Raw genomic sequence first — 15,367 nt, 5'->3', positions numbered from 1 at the left:
CATATCTGCATATATTAAGTACCTAATTTGCATATTCATTTTCGGATGTTTTGTATAATTAGAGAATTAGTTCTATTCTTAGTTCTAAGATATTTTATTTCAGAAATATAGGATATGAAAAATAAACTCTGAAACCCTCTGGGGAGAACTCTAATTTCTTCTGACCTCAAATGGGTTTAGATACATTGTATCTAAAACCCATTTGTGGTCAGAAGAAATTAATTAGTTCAAGGTTGATACCACTAGCTTGCAGGACATGGTTTTTTCATATGAATGCAAAAACGCTGCATGTCAGGGTGGCATGGAGGCACGCTGATTTGAATGGGACTGGTAATCTATTGCAGGCTTAATCTGCCACATTTGCTCTATTAAAAGCACAATATTATTTATTGTTTGACCGACAAGTGTATAAGCGTATCAATTTATTTTGTTCTGATAAATAATGACATGTTTATGGTCATGCTGGGCTTCTATCAATGTTGAGTTTCTAATAGAGGAAATACAGTGAATTATGTGCAACTGATCGCGTGTTTTGAAATTACTAAAGTAACAACAGTACAATTGGACCCAAGTAGTTTATTTCTAAAACATAAACGAAGGGGCACTATTTAACAATCAAAGAAGAATACAGTAAAATATTGATAAATAAATGAATAAAGTCCTTCTGAAAGGAAGGAAAGAGTAAAATATTGTCAATGACGCATTCCCTGTTTGTGCTCAGTCTTAAAGACAAAAATGACCCCCAACATGTATGTGCCAAATATGAACAAAAATGATAGCGATACAGTGATGTAGTTAAAAATAAAATGGCTGTCAGTCGGCTATCTGAACACAAAAGGAATTTATGTGTACATACCTTATCATGTATGAGGCATGTCCCAAATTTTAACAAAAATTGTCAAAGCATTAGCACAAGGTACAGCATTTTCAAAAAAACAAAATGGCCAACAATCAAAAGCATGTTCCAAAATATGTGCCAAATTTAACAAAATCGATATTAATTTTACAAACAAAATGCATGGAAATTTGGGAACAATGGGTAGTATCCAGCTTCAAAATAACTGGGTATTGAAAGTACAAATGTATGATGAACGCCATCAGGAGCTTCTTATTTACCAGCAGTTGCAGTCAAACGTCTAAAACTTTATTGGTTAAACAAATAGTATGCTTGCATACATTATATTATCTTAATTGTGATATTCCTGAATCTCAGACAATGTTTGGTCATAAATGTGATACTGCATAATACATTTTGGATTGATTGGAGCAGTGAAATAATACTATAGAAGTAACAAAAATTTGTAAAATTTGAAAAACTGCATGTTTTGAAAGAAAATTGAACAACAAGAATATATCTAGACTCATTTGAAATCTTAACATACTATACAACACCCTCTTTTAGCAGTGCATTATACAAGATAATGAAAAAAAAAAATTTAAAAAAATTAAATAAAGGTCACTTGAGGTCAGGTCATAAGTCCAGCATATATAATTATATCAGAAGTTATGAACACAGCAAGGAAAGTAGGTATTGATATACGAATTATGCTAATTTGCAAAAAAAAAAGAGCTACATACTAATGTACATGTACTGATTTTTAACTTTCCTCAACCAATGTCAAATTTATTGGCTTCTGGAAGGTAGCAGGTTTGGTTCATCTCCTACCACTCCCATCTACGATCATATTTGTTCCAGATGGCCTGCCTCTACATGGTCAGTTATCAACTGATCAAAGAAATATTCAAACTGGACGAAAGCAGTGACAGCACTCTACCAAGCATGTTGAAGGTCAAAACATCACAACATTATCATTGCATAGTTTTGAATAGCTGGAATCAGTTTGCTGACTTATCTACTGCCATCTTTAAATTTGTTTAGATATTCAAAGTGTCCAGGTAAAAGGGTGTTCATTACCTCTTCATGAATTGTGAGGTTCTTCCCTTGAAAGAATGGGAAATTCCTTCTAACGCACTGTAGATTTAAATGGTAATAACAATTTTGTGGAATTGTTGGAGTTACTTCTTTTCCTGTTCTCCTGTCTATGTAAGGTCTGATCTCTTTATGGCGTATTATTAAATCACAAGGTTGACTTCTCTGCTTCTGTGTGAATTCTTTTTTGCACCCATAACACTTCTTAATCAGCCCTTGAATCAGTCTTGTGCCACATAATATAATCCTTCAGACATCCATGATGAAATGCAACTGCAGCAGAATGGGAGCACAATTTCACATCAACGTACTGAGCGCAGTTGCAAGTTATCTTTCCACCAGTCATTACACAGACATAGTGTGGCTCTATCCCTGTGGTGCTTTTTACAGAATAGGCTGAAACACAGTGAACCGTTGACATACTATTAATTGGAGCAGGAAATATACATCTTTCTTCATTTGAAATAAGTGTGATTGCTTTCCTGGAAATAAACTTTATTCCAGGAACTTTGATTTCTGACAAACCAGTTTCAATCTTTTGTGCAGCCATGTCACCTGCTGAAATGCGAATTGGTGATTCAGTTGCAGCACTTACACCATCCACTGCGCCAGTCTCAGTATGCCCTGGTACTGCTGGAGTTTCTGCTTCTATGGGAACGCCTGATCGTCGTGGCACAGACGACCTGCTCAACTTGTGGAGTTTCTGTATGTGTTTAGCTCTTTCATCAGTAGTCATAGAGTACCAAACATCCACCTCAATTGCATAATCTTTGTAATCATTTCTCAGTCTGTACACCTGGGAACATCCTGTCAGGGCTCTAATGAATTCTTCTTCCTGTGCAATTGCTAATCTTTTCAATCCCTTGATGAAATTCAACTCACCATTCTTTCTATGCTGCATTTCGTCTTTTATTCTTTTATTATTGATTTCAGCATCGTTAGTGTAATACTTCTTTGGTGGAGATCCTTCCATTCCAGCACTCTTCCGTATTCCTGCTAGCTTGCTACCTTTTATCACACTACTTCTTTCCTGCAACCATTTGATTATTTCAGCACCATTCTCTATCCCATCATCCTTCCAGCATAGTTTGAGTTTTGCTAATGCCATATCAAACTCATCTCCATCTTCACAATCCAACAAACCAGTGTAGTATACTCCTTCACTACCAGTGTATCCAAATATGGCGCGAAGAAAAACCTTCTGTTAATAATAATAATAAGTATGCACTTATATAGCGCCATATATCCAAAATAAATGTTCATAGGCGCTTTACAAGACAAAAAATAAATAAAAATATTAAATCATGAATAAAACATTAATAGCAACAACAAAGAAAAACTACTGAGTTTCAAAAGTCTGTTTAAAAAGATGAGTTTTAAGTTTCTTCTTAAAAATGTCAAAATTGTCAGATAGTTTGATATGTAGAGGTAGTTCATTCCATAAGGCAGGTGCAGCATGGCAGATGGCGCGTTGACCGTAAGATTTAGTATTAATTTTCGGAACGTTCAGGAGAAGTTTATTAGTGGAGCGTAGACTGCGGGTAGGTTTGTAAGATGCAAACAGTTCACAAATGTATGATGGTAGGGTGTTGTGAATTGCACGAAAGGCGATTAACATGATCTTGAAATTAATGCGTTGTTGAACAGGAAGCCAGTGTAAGTTGTAAAGAACTTCAGTGATATGGTCAAATGTCTTGGTCCTTGTGATGAGGCGTGCCGCAGTATTTTGAACGAGTTGGAGCTTACGAATGTTCGTCTGGGCAATGTCGAAGAGGAGACTGTTTCCATGGTCAATACTTGATGTAACAAATGAATGTACTAAATGTTTTGTGGTTGCATTAGTTAGGTACTTCCTGATGGAACTAATATTGCGTATATGAAAGTATGATGATTTACAAATACTATTCACACGATTTTCCATGGTCATATGCTTGTTGAACTCAATGCCAAGATCACGAGCAGATGTTGTTGGCACAATGGTACAACCCTCAATCTGTATAGATGGTAAATTTAACTTGGCCAGATTTGGTCGAGATCCAAAAAGTAACAGTTCCGTCTTGTCCGAGTTGAGTTTTAAGAAATTCGATGTTAACCAATTATGAATATCCTTGATCCAATTATGAATATCTGTTGAGCCATTGGTATTCCTTTTTCAGAGAATAGCCTCTTGACATTAAGTTCCAAGTGACGGAAACACCTAAGTGTTAATGTAGAGTCAAAAACAGATACTAAACCATTAACAACAGCCTTCTCACCATCTGTTCCAAAACAAAGCAAACCTTTTAACTTTGGTCTGATACAGGAAAGAGTAGCAGCAAAGAAGTGGAACACCTTTTCTGTTGAACTCAAATGAACAAACGTGGGACCGAGATACACTGGTGACTCCCCACTTTTATTTACAAGTACTTTATTCCGATAAGATGTTGGTGTGACATGGAATTCTCCATTGTTAAATGTGGGATCCACTGACATTGTACTGAAGCATACTGGGTCTGTGCAAAACTTCTGCAAATCATCAAATTGGGCATCTGTTCCACACACCAATAGTCGCTCAGGTACACATGTAATGTGTTGAATGAAATCATTTTCTTCTTCTTTGGAAGCACGTAATAGGCTGAACAGTTCATCCTTCTGTTTCTTAAATTCTATTTCTGTTGACAGAGAATTACGCTTGAAATCTTTAACCTGTTGTCTTCCACGTGGCTGATCAGCAGAACTGCGAGCATTGCACATCCCCCCAACTTCCCTTGATGTAAGTTCAACAGATTGCTTTGGTGTGTACATCTTACATCATTCTTTAAGCTTTTCCTTAACTGATGTCTTGGTTTTGGAAAACTTAATGCTACTCTTTGTAGAGTTACCATGTGGTCTCACTTCAATATCATGTTCACCAAACATGAAATAGTACTGTAGAACTGCCAGATCATGTTTGATATTCCCCTCTGAATCCTTCAGAAAATATATAACTCTATTAAAGTCTGGGTAATCCTTATGTTGATAATATTTCCTAAATAATACATAATGCTCTTTTGAAAGTGGCATATTTCTATGAACTAATTTAGAGAAAATTGTCTCTTGGTCACGGGTAACCATGTACATATGTACAGGCTGACCCTTGTTTACAAATACCCCATTATCGTCTGCAGTTAGGTCATTAAGAGGTACTTCGCGGAGGTCTACCAAAAACACCATGTTTCTTCTCACTCTCATAGGCATTGCTTTTTCAACTGTGATGTTCTTCTTGAATATCAGTTCAATAACCTCTTTTGAAGTCAATGGTTGAGTATGACTGCTGATGTTAAAGCCACTACAAAAGAAACAGATCATTTACAATTAAAAAGTTGAATTGTTTCCATAAAGGCAATTACAGTTTATTTTTGACTCTCGTGTGCGAAGCACAAAGAGGGAGTCTTTGCGGTTACTCTGTATGTATGTATGTCTGTCTGTGTCTGTCTGTTCCATCGCTATCTCAAGAACCGCTATTCGGATTTCAATAATGTGGGATAATGTGCAGACGTGATTAGTTTTTGGCAGTCATCCATGCATATTAATTAGCAAATTTGCATAATAATTAGCCAAATCTCTAATAATAATTCATAATAATTAGCTAATTTGGTGATATCTCAAGAACCGGTGATATCTCAAGAACACTTAAAATTCATGTGATGGTGCTATACTGACCATAGATGGCGCTATACATCTTCAATCAAATCCATCCGATACAAATTTGCTAAATGTCAGTAATTTATATGCAAATTAGCTAATGTATTATGCATGGAGCCCAGCATAAAAATATAATGGCTGTGGAAAACCCTGTAGAGAACCCGTGCCTTTGTGAAATGTCTTTCAAAAAATCCAACAAGCGGTTTTGCAAAAACAAAATATTTCACAAGAAGTCCATGTGAGGGCACCATATAGATGATAGAGGGTGCCATACATCATCTTCAACAAAAATTCAAAATCTATCACAAGATATTTATAAACAACTTTACTTAAAATTCTGCAAATTAATATGCATAGTAACAGAAAAAATAATCAGGTGTGTAGATCACCCCATAGCATGTTTGTGTCAAATATCATTCAAATCCAACAAGGGGTTGTAGAGATGCAAATTATTTTCACAAAATCAATGCAATTATCATGCACATTAGACAATTAGCATAATTGGATGTGTACCAATAACTAACCAGATCTTGCATTTCTCCCATAGCATCTATGAGCGGAGTATCATCCCAACTTTTGGAGATTTCATTGGAACAATATTTTGCATAGACAGACATCACCATGACATTAGCTCTTGTTTTGTCCAGAAGACAACAGGAGCTAATGTAGTGTGCACAATGATTTAATTGTCTAAATTACCTAGGTTCACAACTTTGATTTTCAGACGGTTTCCCAAGCTGCAAACTTTCAAGGGAGGCTGAACTTGCTGGAGAGGATGCACCAACACCAACTGTCATCATGCTATAAATTGAATCATTCAGGTCATACAGTTAACACAGTATCATATATGACAAAAATAATAATGTTAGGAGTTTTACAGAAAGAGATGAAAGATGTTCAAAAAGTGATGTCATGGTGAACACTTGCAGCTCCATGTGGTGCCCACAACATATCAATTTGATATTTGATACTTTAATTGCTACACATTCATCAATTTTATGTATTTTCTCCCATGTTGTGCAGTTTTACTCAGATAGCTATTCCATGCTAAGTTGTCTAACTACTAAGAACGGATAAAGCTAGATAAATAACGAAGTGAATCTATGAATTGCTTCTCCCAATTTTGAGTGATAAAATATGCTTATTTGTCTGTCCTAGAAATAATAGTACTTCAGCAATGATGTATTAATATACCGTATTTGCTCTATTAGTAGCGCATGCGCTCACGTAAATTACAGAGATATTTCTATGGTGAAAATAAGTGATATTTTAAGGATTCAGTATTCAACAAATAAGATTTTTGTTTTATATGCGCTTCTATTGGAGATGCGCTTCTAATAGAGCAAATACGGTATACAGGGTTCCCACAGAAATTTGAAAACAGAATTCCATGACTAAATTGCTGCTTTCCATGACTTTCTTTCTGGCACGGTTTCCAAAATCAGACACGTTATGATGGCCTCCACCTCCCCTCACAGCCATCCGTTCCACCCACTATCTTACTCATGACATGTACATCTATTATCATTAGTATATGAACTGTTTCTGACCAGGGTACCATTTTCGTTTCACCAACACCCAAACTTCAAAATTATCTTGAACACAAACTCATGTAATTTTCTGCAATTTCATGATTTTTCCATGACCAAAATCCCCTTTCCATGACTTTTCACAAATTTTCCAAATTCCCTGACTTTTCCCTGACTTTCCATGACCACAAATTTTTCCATGATTTTCCATGACTGTGGGAACCCTGTATATAACTACAATGCAACAAAACTGTGCTGCATAAAGAGAGCTAATTGGAATAAATTATCACCCTTGACCTACCTCACATCAGAATCATCACTATCATTTGTCAGATCAATTGTAGCCGATTCCGAATTCTTTTCCGCCCTATACATATAAATGAGAATTAAAATATCAGCATGTAATTGAAGTAGTGATGTATGTGTGTCCTCTTGGCACCTCAGAAATAAAGTAGAACCATCAATAACTTGATTCTCAAACACATATTTATAAGTCTATTGTTATCATTTATGTGTATCACTAAAAAGTCATAGCTGGTAGAACATTTTAGAAGCCCGCCCATTCACGAATAGTCGTTTGCTCTGCTCCCAACTCGATCACTGTTGACATATGCCATATGTTTTGGGCAAAAATTTACTGAATTTTATTTAACCTACCTCACATCGATATCAGAGTCACTATGACTATCAAAGGTCAAATCAATAGTTGCTGAATTCATGGTTGGCCTACAAAGAACGAGCAAATGTGCATTTATTTGTTTGCCCTGCTACATCCCCAACTCAAATAGTCAGTTCTTGATGAGATTCTTAAAAATGTCTTGGTTTTCAAAAAAACAAACAATATGGCAGTCAAAGAGAAGACAAACTAAATTTCTGTATTGTATCAGGTCATTCAGTTTTAATGTTACTAATACCTACGTGAATAACTCTCTTCACATTCTCTTTGTACGGCTGCATACCAGTTGAGTGCTGTTAAAAAAGCAATCAATTACATTTTTTTGGAACTGGTTAATGACAAGTGGTTGCAAGAATGCATTGCTGGACCAACATAACAAGGTCACATAATTAATCGATTGTAAATAGTTGTTTCCTCTTTTCTATGGGTCCCAGCGATGAATTCTGGCAACCAATCACAATTCTATGGTAATGTTAAACATTGCCACCCTGGGAAATTGTTTCTGAATTGAATATATTACAACTTAAGCTGCACGTGTTTCAGAGCACTAGCATAAGATAGGGAAACCATATCTAGCCTTGTACTTGAAGAGTATGTATTGGATTTCAAATAAGCTGAGAATAGAAGCACCCATTTGATTATGAATCTGGCTACATGAACCACATGGGTATTACATTGAAGCAATGGATTTTAGCAGAACAATTACATTAATAACTTTAATATTCTAGTACTGTTGGTAAAGTATACTTATGTGATCCTTAGGGGAGGGAGGAGGAAATGCATATTAGGCATAACCACACCCATACACACAGAAAAGCACTCCTTCCCCTTCCAGTAACAAGATTTATATACATACACAAGACAAGATAACTACAGTATGTTTCATTTAATTTTATATAGTGGAACACATGTAAACATTACTTACCTATCAACCTCTGGGTGATTAACCGGTTCAGATTTACTTGGGCTCTCAAGATCCTCAAACTTTCTCACCACTTCTGCAACATCATTCTGAAAGAATACCAACACCAAGTTCAGCTGTATATATTTTGTTTTGGTAAAAAAAATATAATGCAGCAAGACAAATAATTTTCTGGTCACTGCGCGCACGTCAGTGAAAACATTGCACATCACAGCCTTTTTTTGTTAAGATTTGTGTATACTGAATGTTACACTGCAATGTATACTGCTTTTTTTTTACTGCTTTTTTTTTAGGGGCTGATTTGCATGCAATACGTACAATATTACACTTCGTGTTGATGAAAACATGTTCCACTATGGGATATGGCAATACATGATACTTATTTCTTGTACATGTGCAGCACAACAGCTGTAGTGCTTACCCTGACCTTAGATGAATATCTGACTTCCTCACAACCATCATAGATGGTGACTTCCTCAGATTGAACAGCATCATAGTTGGTAACTTCTTGACTATCACTATCATCTTCACAATGCCTAAAAATAGATGTCAACAACATAACATTTTTCTTAAAATACAGAAATGTCTTTGGCACAGTCTATATGTACTTCATCGTCAGTCTAAAAATAATAATACTTAAAAACTTATAAAAAAACCTTGCTCATTCAATGAACATACCTAATAAACTCAACTATAATACACTCTAAGGGAATTTGGGAATATAAGTTGCTGGGTGGTGAACCAGCAACCTCTATGACACCATTCCACCCTGCAGTGAAGTCCACAGTACTATCCACCAGGCCACAGTCCCTCTATATGACCAGGCACAGGGTCATCCACATGGATGCACAGTCACTGGAACAAATATGGTTCAAAACCACCAGTGGGCCTTCACAGTGTGGAGTATGTTGTCATTTAAAAAAAGGGTGTATGAAAGCAATCTGACTTTTACTTTTTGTCACAAAAATAAACACCACTTGTTCTACTAACATCCACAGAAACTATCACTCTGAGCAATCCAAGTTTACAGTTGCAGTGAAGAAGGAAACATGCACATATTGTAAGAAACAACCAAACATAAAAGGTTTCTGAATCACAGAGAGGAAATTAGCCTAGAATCTATGCGCAGTTCCACTCACCATTCGCCGCTTCGTTTGTGGAGCGGCGAATGGTGAGTGGAACTGCGCATAGATTCTAGGCTAAGAGGAAATAAAATAATGACAAAAAAATCAAAATAGACACTATATACTAAAATCTAGAAAAGGGCTCTTTATATCACAGTCAGCTGGCAACAGTGATTGGACTGTATACTATATACTGTATATACAGTCCAATAAATAACTGTTACCAGCTGACTGTGCTTTATATGATCATTGTTTTTTTGTTTCCCGATGCGATCACGTGGCAGAGGAGTCTGGAAGTTCCAAAAATCGACGCCCCCAAATGACAAAAAAGCGTCTGCATCCCGGGTCTGTATCTGGGCATTGTGATACCTGACCTTGCTTGAGGGGATTTTCACCGGGAAAAAATTGCAAATAATTTGAATAGAGCAATTTCAAAACGACATTCAGATTGTACTTACCACACAAAGTCAACGAAGCTCCCTTGAAAAGACATTTCAATTTTGCATCTCCCAACCGAGGCTCCAAATTTTACCGCGGTATGTAAAGTGTGATGTAGTCTGGTTCCCTGCCCAAGTTTTCACCGCTGAGGGCTCAAAGAAAAACAAGGTCAGGTACGGGCCGACATCTTGGTCAGATTTCTGGCCAAAATGGATGACAGTCACATGATGGTCACTTCGCAACAAACAAAATGGCTGCCTCCACTGTGACATGTACGCCGGTCAAGATAAGTAGTTCATCTCAAGGGTGTTTTGTTTGTAGTACAGTGGGGACACGAACAAAAAAAATCCACGAAGGTACCGGGAAACATAACTTGAAGTTGTTGTTGTCGAAATATGGCGAAGTAGAGGTGATTGAGGGTTTGATTTGTAGGAATTGTGAACGCCATTTGTTGACACTAGATCGTCAGGTGAATGAATTTCGAGAGAAATGCCAAACTTCGAGCAGACTAAATTCGAATGTGAAGCGTTGTGCGAGATCTCCATTGGTTGCTGAAGGAAAAAGCTTTAAGAAACACTCCAATTTGTCAAGTTGTAAGATCACCGAAATCACTGACAGTGTTGAAATAAGATGTGCAGAAGAATGTCCAACTCCATCTAGCTCTACCAAACCACCGAAAACTGTCAGACCACGTCAGATATTTCCTCCTTTACCACAAGAAACCAACAGTATTAAGAAAGATATTACTCGTGTAGGAATGGAACATAATTATTTCAAATTAAGCGATAATTCTAGGATTTCTTCAAGTTGTGGTTATGCCTAAATTAGATTCAACGAAGAAAACCAGTCAAGAATTTGATGATATTTTACTGGAGCTTCGAGACTTGTGTTCAAGCCCTAAACCAAGTCAATGTGTGCTTACCAAGAGTAATATTACTTTATTAACTGCTGTCATGAATACCAAATCTGCAGAAGCACTTGCTAATGCTGCAATGGATATCCCAAATGTAGCTACACATGTTACTCATGTGTTATCAAAAAAGATAAATCATACAGCTTCAAATATGGGTAATCGAAAACATGGGTTTGTAAGTTACCTAATGAAGAAGGACTACAACAGTCTTAAGACATTGTCTTGGAATGATGTCATTTGTGAGGCAGTCACCAAATTTCCTGAGCTTGTTCTGTTACTGGTGACATGTATGTTAGCACCTGAGAAAAGAACATTACTTGAAAAACTAAGATCTCTGATTCCACGACTGGGGATGATATATGGAGTAATTATGCAAGGTAGAATTGCAGAGTTGAGCAGAGTTCAGCGGATAATAGCCATGCTATTACAGGATAATCTAACAGACCAGAAGGTAAATACTATTTATTATCATGTGTTAACATTTTGTGAAAAAAAAATTTCTAGTCAGGATAAGTTGAAAGGGGAACAAAATAGCTGATCTCTACTGCTACTTTGTGGTTCAAGCCCCCCCCCCCCCCAAGCAGGATAGAGAATGGTTCACACATGTATAATTTATAACATTTTGCAGTTGTGCCTTTTAATTCCATCTAAATTTTGACTAGCACTTAACTTATATGTCACTAATCAAAGTATTTATTTTATCCCCTTTTTTCCTATAATTACGAGAGATTTGCCAGAAGGATTTCTTTGGAGCTTTGACAAGAAACTATTTACCCAAATGTATATTGTGCACAAGCTGGTTCACAATCAGATTAATCTTATCAAACATATTGTATTAAGTCAAAATCTGACCATATGAAGTGCAATCAATTGTTTCACAAGATTTTTGAATTTCATCAGGATAATTAACACCAATAATCAGCACCATAAAAAAATGTGCAATCTGAACTGATGTATTCTACATTACAGAGTGATTTGATCTCCTTAATCTGACTGTGTGAACCAACCTTTCAAGTTTGATGCATTCTTGCAATGAATACACCTGCAATTTATTGAGGTATGAATGCTGTTAATAGAGTTAAAAGTGTTTACAGATATTTATTTTGCATACAAATATCACAAATACTACGTAGCTACATGTAATGTTATTATACTATTGTTATGCAGGTATTCGATAGACTACAGAAAGTGGGTGTTTGCCTTAGTTACACACAAAGTAAGGCCATCATGGATGAAGTTGGCGGTCACTTCAATTCTGAACTAATTGATGCTGTGAGAAATGGTAGCCGTTTGAGACTAGTGGGTGACAACTGTAATTACAGAGTCAATGTCCATGATGAACGAACAGATGCCCACAGTGTTATGCACCATGACTTTGCTTCTGCTGCTGTTGTACAGTTATTGGACTTCAAGGAACTCAATAACATTGCACCACAAATTGACTATTTATGTACAAACCATACAACGTTTCTGACCACCAATACAGAATGTCATGAGATGAAGATGGAGTATGTTGTCCACATAGCAAGGGTTGCTGTTCGTATATTACCTTGTTTTCAGTTTTTGAAGGATGTAATACCACAACACCTTACAGGCCGATTCAGTAAAGAACTTGCAGTTAAGAGTAAAGTAGTGCCATTGCCGGTCCTAGTAAATTGCAATGAACAAGACTATAATCACGTAGTCCGAATATTGGACTTTTATGAGGAAACGCTAAATCAAATTTACACCAAAGCTGAGATATCATATGATGATAATGTTACAGTTCATATTGGTGGTGACCAACTTACTAGAAATAGGTTTTCTGGTGCTAAACGTCTGAGGATTAGGGGAGCAACTGCCAGTGAAAGATTCGGTCATTTAAGTCCAATTACTTTTGAATTCTTTCACATGCAGATGAACTATCTAGCGTTATTTTACAAGATTCTATATAAGGAAGACAGTATCCAAGAAATGGGTACTATGAGAGCAGAGCAACAACGTATAATGAGAAGAAGTGTAAAGGCTGATGTGAAGAATGCCTACGAGGAAGATGCTGATTTTGCCATTTCCTTCACTGATGCGTATATAACTGAAGCACTACTTGAATTCTTCGGGATGGAAGATGTAAATGACATCCAAACAAGAAATGTACCTCCACCAAACCTTGCCTCAGCTGATGATCGCCGGGAATGGATGTACACAACATTTATGAAACTTATTGACCAATTTGTTTGGCCAAGGAAGAATGTAACTATGCAGGATGAGACTGTGCTAGGTAAAGTAACATTCAGTTTCTTGACAGGGAACAATATTTTACAAAAATGGTGTAGAGCCAAAATAAAACCCGATTTAAATGTTGCATATTTAGGAATAATGAGCGATATGCTATACAATGACTCCTCCATTAGTGCTAAAATTCTCATCTGACCCATTATCATTAGGACACAATAAATGCGAAGTGTGACTTATGTGCACTTCTAAGAAAGTCAATAAATTGTCAATACAAAATGCAATGTGCTGGGTCATCTTTGACGCTGCCTGTATGCATGGGTTCATTGCTCTCAGAAAATCCTTCATTTGAGGGAAATGCAAATATTTTTTAGATTGTGCTGACACCAATCTTATGGTGCATTAAATTATCAAAAAACTACTGGACCAGATCAGTATCATATTCATGGTGAATGCATACTATTTTAATGTGATATATACAAGGTTATTCTCAAAACATATACACAGATTTATTCATGGATATCATGTGGCATATCCCATTGATTTCATCTTCACAATTGGCTAGATACACTGTATTGACATATCCACATTAGGTCATTTTTTCTAAATGTGTGATGAGAATGTAAGAAGAATTGTTTGTGACTTAGTGATTCACGATAGAATTTTGGCCACAGAAAGGCCACTCATCTGCTGAAACCCTGGGCAAGATTTTGGATGGGCTTTGTATCAGACAAATATTGGTCATAGACTAATTATGGTAGAGGTCTTTTTGTAATGTTACTGTTTGGTTTATTGCAGATGATGGAAATGTTATCACAGTAAAACTTGCAAATGGCAGTATGTGCACAGTATTGTTGAAACCAAGAAAACCACAAGTTGTAGCAGAAGATTATGTCCAAAATTATGGTCACACAGTACTGGAATTGGGTCTACTGTTCAAATCGATGTGTGATTTGTGTAAGCTTCCTGATAGGGATAGGGGCATACGTATATTGAAGATGGCCATGATAATCTTTAAAGCCAATAATAATCTTTCTAAATATGCTCTGGAAATAATGCGTTTGTTAGTGCACCAGTTATGTATATTTTCAGAACAACAAGCAAATGAGGAGTTTTATGGGTTATTTGTTAATACCAAGGGTCAAATTAATTCTTTCATACCAGCAGATAGGCAGATGGAGTATATTGTGAAACTTGTGAAACAAAATATGAAGCACATGTGCTCCAATAAAACGGGAACTAACATAAAAAAGTTACAAGTGCACTTGCTGGAATAGCAGATATAGCTGAAAACTTTGATAGGTCAAGTAGAGTAATTATCAGGTCTAAGAAACACTCTGCAGTATCTGCACAAGATGATGAACTTGCAATGATTGAAGATCCTTGACGGGTCCGGCCATTCCAGTGTGAACCAGCAAGATTTGCACATATTAGTAATACCATACAAAGTAATCTAGACAGGCAGCATTTTTATGCATGGATTCGTAGTAACATTGTTAAGTTTGCTACTGAGATTGGAAATTAATATTGGGTGAACATGTACATTTATCTTGCATTGAATGTATGAGATGTGAAGGGATGTCTTGTGAAATGGCTACTATGTTTACAGTATTACATTGTATATGTACTGTATTGACTCTATTAGAAGTGCACTTAAGCCAAACTGTGTCTTTGTATTATATAACTTAAACTTGTATTATAGTTTATTTATTTCCACCATAAAGATACTTTAGTCCTTTAACTAAGTGAATGTGCTTTTAAGGGGTCAATCAGGTATCTGTGACAAGGTTTGTAGAATTTGGAAAGGGAACTGTGGAGGGGTGCAGTGTTTAGAAAAATAGTATATTACAATATAGTTACATGCACAAAATTGAAGCCGACCAGTTTAGTACTTTTCTCGACAACCCCCAGATTCATGTGGTCCACTTCTTATAGAGCAAAATTTTTATTATTATAAGTAC

General features: G+C 36.3%; 1 pseudogene; it reads left to right on the top strand.

The window, feature by feature from the left end:
- Window positions 1–10,532: 10,532 nt before the first annotated feature.
- Window positions 10,533–14,931, top strand: LOC102801398 (uncharacterized; annotated as a pseudogene).
- The last annotated feature ends 436 nt before the right edge of the window (window positions 14,932–15,367 follow it).

The sequence above is a fragment of the Saccoglossus kowalevskii genome, chromosome 22 (assembly GCF_978046115.1).
Source record: "Saccoglossus kowalevskii chromosome 22, keSacKowa6.1, whole genome shotgun sequence".
Classification (NCBI taxonomy): domain Eukaryota; kingdom Metazoa; phylum Hemichordata; class Enteropneusta; family Harrimaniidae; genus Saccoglossus; species Saccoglossus kowalevskii.
This window is presented reverse-complemented; position numbering and strand designations above follow the sequence as displayed.